Source organism: Magnolia sinica, chromosome 16 (assembly GCF_029962835.1).
Source record: "Magnolia sinica isolate HGM2019 chromosome 16, MsV1, whole genome shotgun sequence".
NCBI lineage: Eukaryota > Viridiplantae > Streptophyta > Magnoliopsida > Magnoliales > Magnoliaceae > Magnolia > Magnolia sinica.
The window spans coordinates 13,555,299-13,563,720 of record NC_080588.1 but is presented as its reverse complement, the minus strand read 5'-3'; the positions used below and the strand labels follow the sequence as shown (position 1 = coordinate 13,563,720).

The 8,422-nt window shown below is 38.2% G+C and overlaps 1 long non-coding RNA gene across 1 annotated transcript; it reads left to right on the top strand.

Annotated features, from left to right (window-relative positions):
• Positions 1 to 6,770: 6,770 nt before the first annotated feature.
• LOC131229352 (uncharacterized) lies at positions 6,771 to 8,212 on the top strand. The gene is made up of 3 exons (XR_009163269.1): positions 6,771 to 7,183; positions 7,723 to 7,802; positions 8,038 to 8,212. It is a non-coding gene; the product is annotated as an uncharacterized LOC131229352 (long non-coding RNA).
• Positions 8,213 to 8,422: the final 210 nt, after the last annotated feature.

Sequence of the window (8,422 nt, the reverse complement as noted above, 5' to 3'; positions counted from 1 at the left end):
GAAACAATCTTGATTGAATACTCACCATAAAAAATTTCTAATGGTCCATTTCCTATCCAACCCGCTGATAAGGTCACAAATACCCGGATGAAAGGATCGCACAATTATCAAATTATCCAAAACTTTTGTAGCTCACAAGAAGTTTTTAATGGTCAATCACCATTATTTCCTGCGTGTGGTCCACTTAAGATTTGAATATGCTTCATTTTTTGGATAATGCCCTAAAATGAGTTTCCTCCAATAGATGGATGTCATGGATGTACGGCACACCCAAGCTGCTCCCCCAAAAAATGGGACGTGGATTGGGCCGAGCCATCCATTACCTTCCGAAAGAAGGAACATGGATGGGGTACTATACTGGCCTGTCCCAGATCTGGACATAGCCAGGGTCTCTGAGGGCCCACCGTGTTGTATAGGTTTTATCTATACTGTCCATTCTTTATTTTCATATTATTTTAGGTATAAGCCTAAAAATGAGACAAATTCACAGCTTGAATGCATTACATGGTAGAGATTAAATGCTGACCGTTGAAAATTTAATAAATGCCACTGGACGGCAAATAAACATCATGGTAGGCTTTAGAGAGGTTTCAACAATAAATATCATTATCACCACTGCTTCTGGCTTGAACCTTGGATCTCCCTTAAATGATAGGATCTCCCTTAAATGATAGGGCGAGATGGACGGACGGTATGGATAAAACCCATATATCATGATGGGACCCTCAGAGTGCCTTCCTACACTGATCTCAGGACTGGAAGTTGATTCAGCACTCACGTAGACCACCCTATTTTATGCTAGAAAAACATATAAAATTATGTGGTGCGGCCCATCTAAGTTTTGAAACGATGTGATTCTAGGTAATTCTTTCATCTCGATGAGGCACATGAATGACTTAGATTACATATAGATACTATATGGGCCCTACACAAAATCAAAAGTGGACATCCCTATCTCAACTTCATGGTGTGGCCTACCTAAGTCATGTATGGTCATTATTTTTTGGTCCCAGGGGGATCATCAAGCAACGTAGGTGACGAATGGGGTGGATCTTTTGAAAAATCCACCCATGTTGCTCTCGATGTGGGAGGTACGTAACTTGAGTTACACTTAACTAGGATTCTAAGAATTGCTTAATGCAGAAGGACAACTCTTGTGTACTAGGGCTACTTTCTCTAATGCGGGGAAATGATTTAACATGCATGAAATCCACGCCCATCCATTAAGTAGGCCACCTCTTCTATGTTCTTATCAGAAAAATAAAGTTAAATCACCCTATCTAAGTTTTGGAATGCTGTGATATTGGGTAATTCTTTCATCTCGATGAGTCACATGAATGACTTCAATTACATATAAATACTAAAATGGGTCCTACACAAAACCAACAGTGGGCATCCCTATCTCAACTTCATGGTGTGGCCTACCTAGGTCATGAATGGTCATTATTTTTTGGTCCCAAGGTGATCATCAAGCAATGTAGGTTATGGATGGGATCGATCTTTTGAAAAATCCACCCATGTTGCTCTCCAAGTGGGAGGTACCTAACTTGAGTTACACTTAACTAGGATTCTCAGAATTGCTTTATGCAGAAGGACAACTCGTGTACTAGGGTTACTTTCTTTGCCATGGGGAAATGATTTAACATGCATGAAATCCACCCCATCCATTAAGTAGACCACCTCTTCTATGTTCTTATCAGAAAAATCAAGTTGAATCACCACACATTAAAATTAAACAAAAACCTCTTAATTTCACAGTATGGCCCACCAAAGTTTTTGGAATAATAAATTTTTTGGCTAATCCTTTCCTTCTAATGGGGCACATAAGATGAATGGATTGAGATGACATATGAACATCACGATGGGCCCTACACCAAACTAAATGATGAAAATACCATTTCCACTTTTTTCTTATGGCATGGCCTACCTAAGTTTTGGGTCATCATTGATTTTTTAGTTCCAGATTAATATCCTGTGGGAAAATGATGGAAATGGTGGATCTCATGAAAGTTCCACTCATGTAGTGTAAGCATCTAAGGGAGGTTGATAGAATGTGTTCACATGCATTCGGACCCACGATGTTATGCCTGAGGTTAGTGGATTGATGTTAGCAGGTATCTAGAGGCTAATGAGTTGTTTAGCTAAGATTGGGACAACCGGAAGCATCCAGTATCTTCAGAAACGATAGTTTTAGAATTTCACTAAGTTATTATAAAATGATAATAGCTTTAGATTTCACCAAGGCTTTTAAAGATATTTTGGTAAAAAGACAGGATCAATGAAATTTTATGGGTTTTGGATTTTCTTATGAGGACAAGATGGTGATTCCAAACATTGTTTTTGGCTCTTACTTACTTTGTCATAACTTAATGCTTAGATGTCGGATTTAGGCATTCTATAGCTTATTGGAAAGATGATTTGAAAGGCTAACCAATAATTTTTTGACTTTTTTTGGTGATCACCCCCTTTGGATGTGGGAAATCTTTTGTCCATGTCCTAGGGATCATTTAAGAAAATGTATGGGGCCTAGCCTTGAGTTAGGTAGAGTCCCATGAGTTCACTTTAAGCCCAATTTTGTTAATTTCTAGAGGTTAGGTAAGTTTTCAGGTCATAGTCGAGTTTGGGTTATGTTTGCTGTATTTTAATTGGGCTTGGGCTTGAGCTTAGAGGTGGATACTTGGGTTTGGGCTTGATTATAAAATTGGAATTCACCTTTCGCCTTGATTTCAAGATTCTTTGTGATGATTAAATTAATTAAGTGCTCTCGAGTGGGTTATCTACACTTCCTTTTTGAGCAATCCTTGTATAAAATAATCCTTTTTTAGAAAAAATAAATTCACATTATACTCAATTTTATCAATTGATGGCTACCACCATCTTCATTTCGTTAAGTGCCTACAAAAGTTTTTAAAAATAAAAATAAAACATGTTTTATTGAAAAAAAGCATGTTTAATTCAATTTGCTGGAAAATGATTTTTTTTTTTTTTTTTCCGTATCTTTTGAAATATTTGGAGTTTTAAGTACTTAATCAATTATATGCATTTTTTTTTTCAAAAAAAATTGAGTTTTCCTAGCAAATGTAGTTGATACAAAAAGAAAATTGTTTTGCTAAACCACAAATTTAGAATGAAGCCCATAAATTTTAAGAAAATCTTGATGAAAAAATAAATGGGAGAAATAATGTTTCACTTTGAACAATTTTTGAAAAAGAAGGTTTCTTAAGAAACATTATTTCCTTTTCCATACTTTTCAAGAATCCATATAGGCTATTTTGGATAGTTTTCCATGTACAGATTTAGAAAATCCCCATATGTCATTGGAGATTTGTTGAGATGTGGAGTCACATCTGGACAGGGCTACTCGACTGGTCGAGTGGGCCACTCGACCAGTCAAGGGTTAGTTCGACTCAAAGTCTATCGAGCTATGGTTTTCTGGGTCCAAGGTGCTCGATCGGTGGAGGCCCCTGCTCAACCAGTCGAGCAGTCTGCTTGACCAATTGAGGTTACGTAGATTCGTTTCCGGATTTTGCATGGACTGCGGATTTTTGAGTCGGTTTTCGCAGAGGTGCGAAAGGAAAGTTGCCTAAACTATAAATAGGGGTCCTTAGGGCTTTTCTAGGGTTATGAGAATTATTCTAAAGTGTGGGCAAAGGGTTTTCTTTATACATCCAAGGGAAAATGTTAGTATATTGTTTGTAATCTCGTTTTCTTCATAGTGGAAGTTTTGCACCCATGATTTTTTATCCTTGTTTGGGGTTTTTCTACGTATATTTTGTCATGTGGTTTGTTTGTTATGCTTTGATTCTACTTCTATATTATATTTCTTCCTGCTTATCGTTTGTGGGTGAGACCAGAGATTGCATATCGGTTCACTGCGTTGTTGGCGTGCTGTGCAACAACTGGTATCAAAGCTATTAGTTTAGTTCTATTAGGAGCGATGATGGAAGAAGGGAAGACTAGAATTGAGAAGTTTGATTGTTCAAACTTTGCCTTCTAGAAGATGTAGATAGAGGATTATCTGTATCAGAAGGACCTCTACATTTCTCTAGGAGAAAAAGAGAAGAAACCAGTGAAGATGACAGATGATGAATGGTTTTTGTTGGATCGGAAGGCTTTAGGAACGATTCGACTCTCTTTGTCTAAGAGCGTCGCCTTCAATATATCCAAGGTGAAAAATATAAAAAAATTAATGGAAGCCCTAACTAAAATGTATGAAAAAGCCTCAGCATCCAATAAAGTTCATTTTATGAAACAACTATTCAACATGAAGATGTTAGATGGTGGGAGCGTGTCTGAACATCTAAATGAGTTCAATACAGTCACGAGCCAGTTGGAATCTGTTGGCATCGTTTTTGAGGATGAGGTCGGGGCGTTATTGATCTTGTCCAATTTGTCAGATAGTTGGGATGGTTTGGTAATTACCGTGAGCAATTCTTTATGGTCGACAAAGCTGAAATTTGATGATGTGGCCAGTCTAATTCTCAGTGAAGAATCTAAAAGAAAGGCATCATGAGTTTCAGGGGCTTCAGGGAATGCTTTAAATGTTGAAGGAAGAGGAAGATCGCTAAACAAATGAGGCAATAAACATGAACATTCTATGTCAAGGAATAAGTCGAAGGGACCGAAAGACAAAGAGTAGTATTGGCATTGTGGCAAGAAGGGGCATATGAAACGTGATTGCAGGGCGCTTAAGAAACAAGAAGGAAGCTCTCAAGGCAGGAAGGATTCAGTGAATCTATCTAAAGAGAGTGACACAAAGGCGTTGATCTTGTCTCTTGATGCGATGAATGAGTCTTGGGTCATAGACTCGGGTGCTTCGTTTCATGCCACTTCGTATAAGAAAGTTCTTCATGATTATGTGTCAGGTGACTTCGAGAGAGTCTACCTGGGTGATGATGAGCCGTGCAGTATTGCTGGAAAGGGAGACATTCATATAAATCAGAAAGACAACGGATTTGAAATTGAAGGATGTCAGACATGTACCGAGTTTGAAACGGAATTTGATCTCAGTGGGACAGTTGGTCGATACCGGATATGTGACGACATTCACTAGTGATTCTTGAAAGATCACAAAAGGTGCCTTGGTGATATCTTGAGGTAAGAAAGAAGGTACTTTGTACGTGACTTAAGGATCGTATAATTCACTCGCAATCGCATCAACTAGAGTAAATGGGCAGTTATGACATTAGAGGTTGGGACATATGGGTGAGAAATAGATGTATCTCGAAGTGGGAGATTGTTGAGATGTGGAGTCACATCTGGATAGGGCTACTTGATCGGTCGAGTGGCCCACTCGAACAGTCGAGGGCTGGCTTGACTCAAAGTCGAGCGAGGTATGGTTTTCTGAGTCCGAGGTGCTCGACCGGTCTAGGCCCTTACTCAACCAGTCGAGGGTCCGCTTGACCAGTCGAGGTTACGCAAATTCGCTTCCGGATTTTGCATGGACTGCGGATTTTTGAGTTGGTTTTCGCAGATGTGCAAAAGGGAAGTTGCCTAAACTATAAATAGGGGTCCCTATGGCTTTTCTAAGGTTATGAGAGTTATTGTAAAGTGTGGCCAAAGGATTTTCTCTATACATCCAAGGAAAAAGGTTAGTATTTTACTTAGAATCTCGTTTTCTTCATAGTGGAAGTTTTGCACCCGTGGTTTTTTACCCTTGTTTGGGATTTTTCCATATATATCTTGTCTTGTGGTTTGTTTTTCATGCTTTGATTCTACTTCTAGATTATATTTCTTTCTGTTTATCATTTGTGGATGAGACCAGAGATTAGATCTTGGTTCACTGCGTTGTTGGCGTGCTGCGCAACAAGATTTTCCTTCCGCATTAAAGTATAATCTATTTCTCCTATTTTTCTCCAAAATCCATTCACCAAGTTCTCTTGCGATGTAATTATTAAAACACTTCATTTGCCCCCACAAGTTTGTACATTATGGCTCATGTGAGAAAAACATGAGCTATTTAAGAGCTTGTATTTGAAATGATTGGAATCCAAATCACAATTACATTAGAATTAAGGTGATTCTGAATCCTTAATTATGTGTGGCAGGGATGGACTGGAATCCAAACCTTCCGTTTGGAAGCTTGTATTTAGAATGCATTAGAATTCTATAATATATTTACAAGACTTGAATTTTATTAACTAAACCAGCTTTAATATCCAAAATAGCATACATATGTGATATTCGATATAATAATCACTACTAAAAAATGAGTAAAGGCTACAGACCATGCAGGTTTTTAGCTACGGATATAAACCATAGCTATAATGCTACGGATTAAATCCGTAGCAAAAACAGTTGCTACGCTACTAAAAATTGATGGTCCTGTAAGGGACTTTTTGAGGCCCACCACAATCTATGTGTTCCATCTAATCTGTCCATCTGTTTTGAAATATAATTTTAGGGCATCATCCCATAAAATGAGGTATATTGAAGGCTTAAGTGGACCACACAATAGGAAACAATAGAGATTAAATCATACGTGATTCCTGTGGTGTGGTCTACTTGGGCTTCAATATACCTCATTTTTGGGATCATTCCCTAAATGTATTTATAAAAATGAATGGACATAATGGATAAACCATGTACATTATGGTGGTGGGCCCCACGTTGGTACCCAATCCACGCCCAAAATAATTGGGCGCACGCTCAAAAGAGAGCCGCGTGCCCAAGTCAATATTCGGCCATCCCACTCCCTCCCTCTCTCTCCCTCTCAATCATCCCAAAACCCTCTCTCCCTCCCTCTCTCTCTCTCAATCATCCCATTCAAAGCCCTTATTAAATTCTTCTCTCCATCTCTCTCTCTCTCTCTCTCTCTGTCTGCAATCGGACTCGGAATTCCAATTATCCCATACAAAACCCCCATATCATTTTTCTCATTTCCTCCACACCCAAAAAACCCTAACCGACGACTCTCTCTCTCTACAAATGGATCGCCCAAACTCACCGCCTTTTCCTTTCAAAACCCTAACTCCAAGCAAAAGCTCCTTTGATTCTTCTCTCCATCTCTCTCTCTCTCTCTCTCTCTCTCTCTCTCTCTCTGCAATTAGACTTGGAATCTGGTCAATTTTTTCTTGCATTTTGTTCATCAGGAGATGCTTCATTTCTCATCTAATTCAATAAGATGATGGTCTATTAGTAGGAGGCATCGGGGTTGGGCCCAAGATCGAGGAGGTGGACTAAGGTGCAATCCATCACTAGTATCTATTCGTTTATGTTTTTACTTCTAAAACGTTGGGATGTTCTAGACTTGGGCTATGATTTTGATTATATGCATGATGACCATATACTACCTCCTATTATATTTAAAGTGTTTAGTTTTTATTTTATATAGAAATATGCCCTCTAGTCATTTGAAGAAATGCTTCAACCAATACCTGTCAATCCACTATTGCCTTTCCTCAACCATATCTTCAGATTTTACCTCTGTGATTTACACAACATGGAGCACACAATTGAAGTGTATGTTTCCTCACTTAATTAGCTCTTTTGAAGCTTCAGAAGCAGAACGGAGCATGCTTGATCGATGGGACTGTTTTATGTAGCATTTTGAACCAGCTCAGCCCTGGCTCTGTATCCGAGGTTGAGTTCTTTGCATTTGCTCTTCATGAAGTCATCCTCATTTCAGATTCGAATTTATTTTTGCATATATGAATTTTCATTTACAATTTTTTTTAAAAAAATTGATAGAGTTGAGGTGGTTCATTTGTTTCTTCTGGGCAGCACTGGAGAATGTCTAAAAGTTTCTTTCAGCTATCGATGAAATGGGGTTATTAAGATTTGAAGCATCAGACCTAGAGCAGGTATCCATACTTTTTCCCTAACATTTTTCTTCCATTAAAGGCATGTTTGGTGAAATGGGGTTACACCTCCTATGTGACATCTAAAAAGTTTACAAGTTTCAAACAATGACATTGAAGTAGATGTGCTCATCTATGATTGGAACTATTGTGAATCCTAAATTTTCATTTTTCTTATTTTCTAAATGCAAGTAATATTTTGGACTCTGGGGCCGGTTGTCTTCATTTCATGGGCTAGAAAGGGGCTCATGGAGCTATGAGAAGGATCCAACTCAAGTGACAAGGGTCGTGTGGTGGAGGTTTGAGTGGCTACATATGTGATAGGCTACACCCCTTGGATGTATGTTCCACCAACCCAAAGTCATCCTGTAAATCCTTGTTGAAAAATGCAGGCGAATTAATAACATATAATATCTAAATAAGTTTTAAATTTTGGTGCTGGACCATTTATCTTCTCTACTTTGCTTTTGTGCTCACTTTGATACTAGTTATGAAATTGCCTGAACAAAAAAAAATAAAATAAAATAAAAAATTCCACAGATTAAATTCATGGCATTGATCTATATATTTCAATTGAAAGCTGAGCTTTGTTTCTTCCCTATATGCTGAAATTTAACTTAATA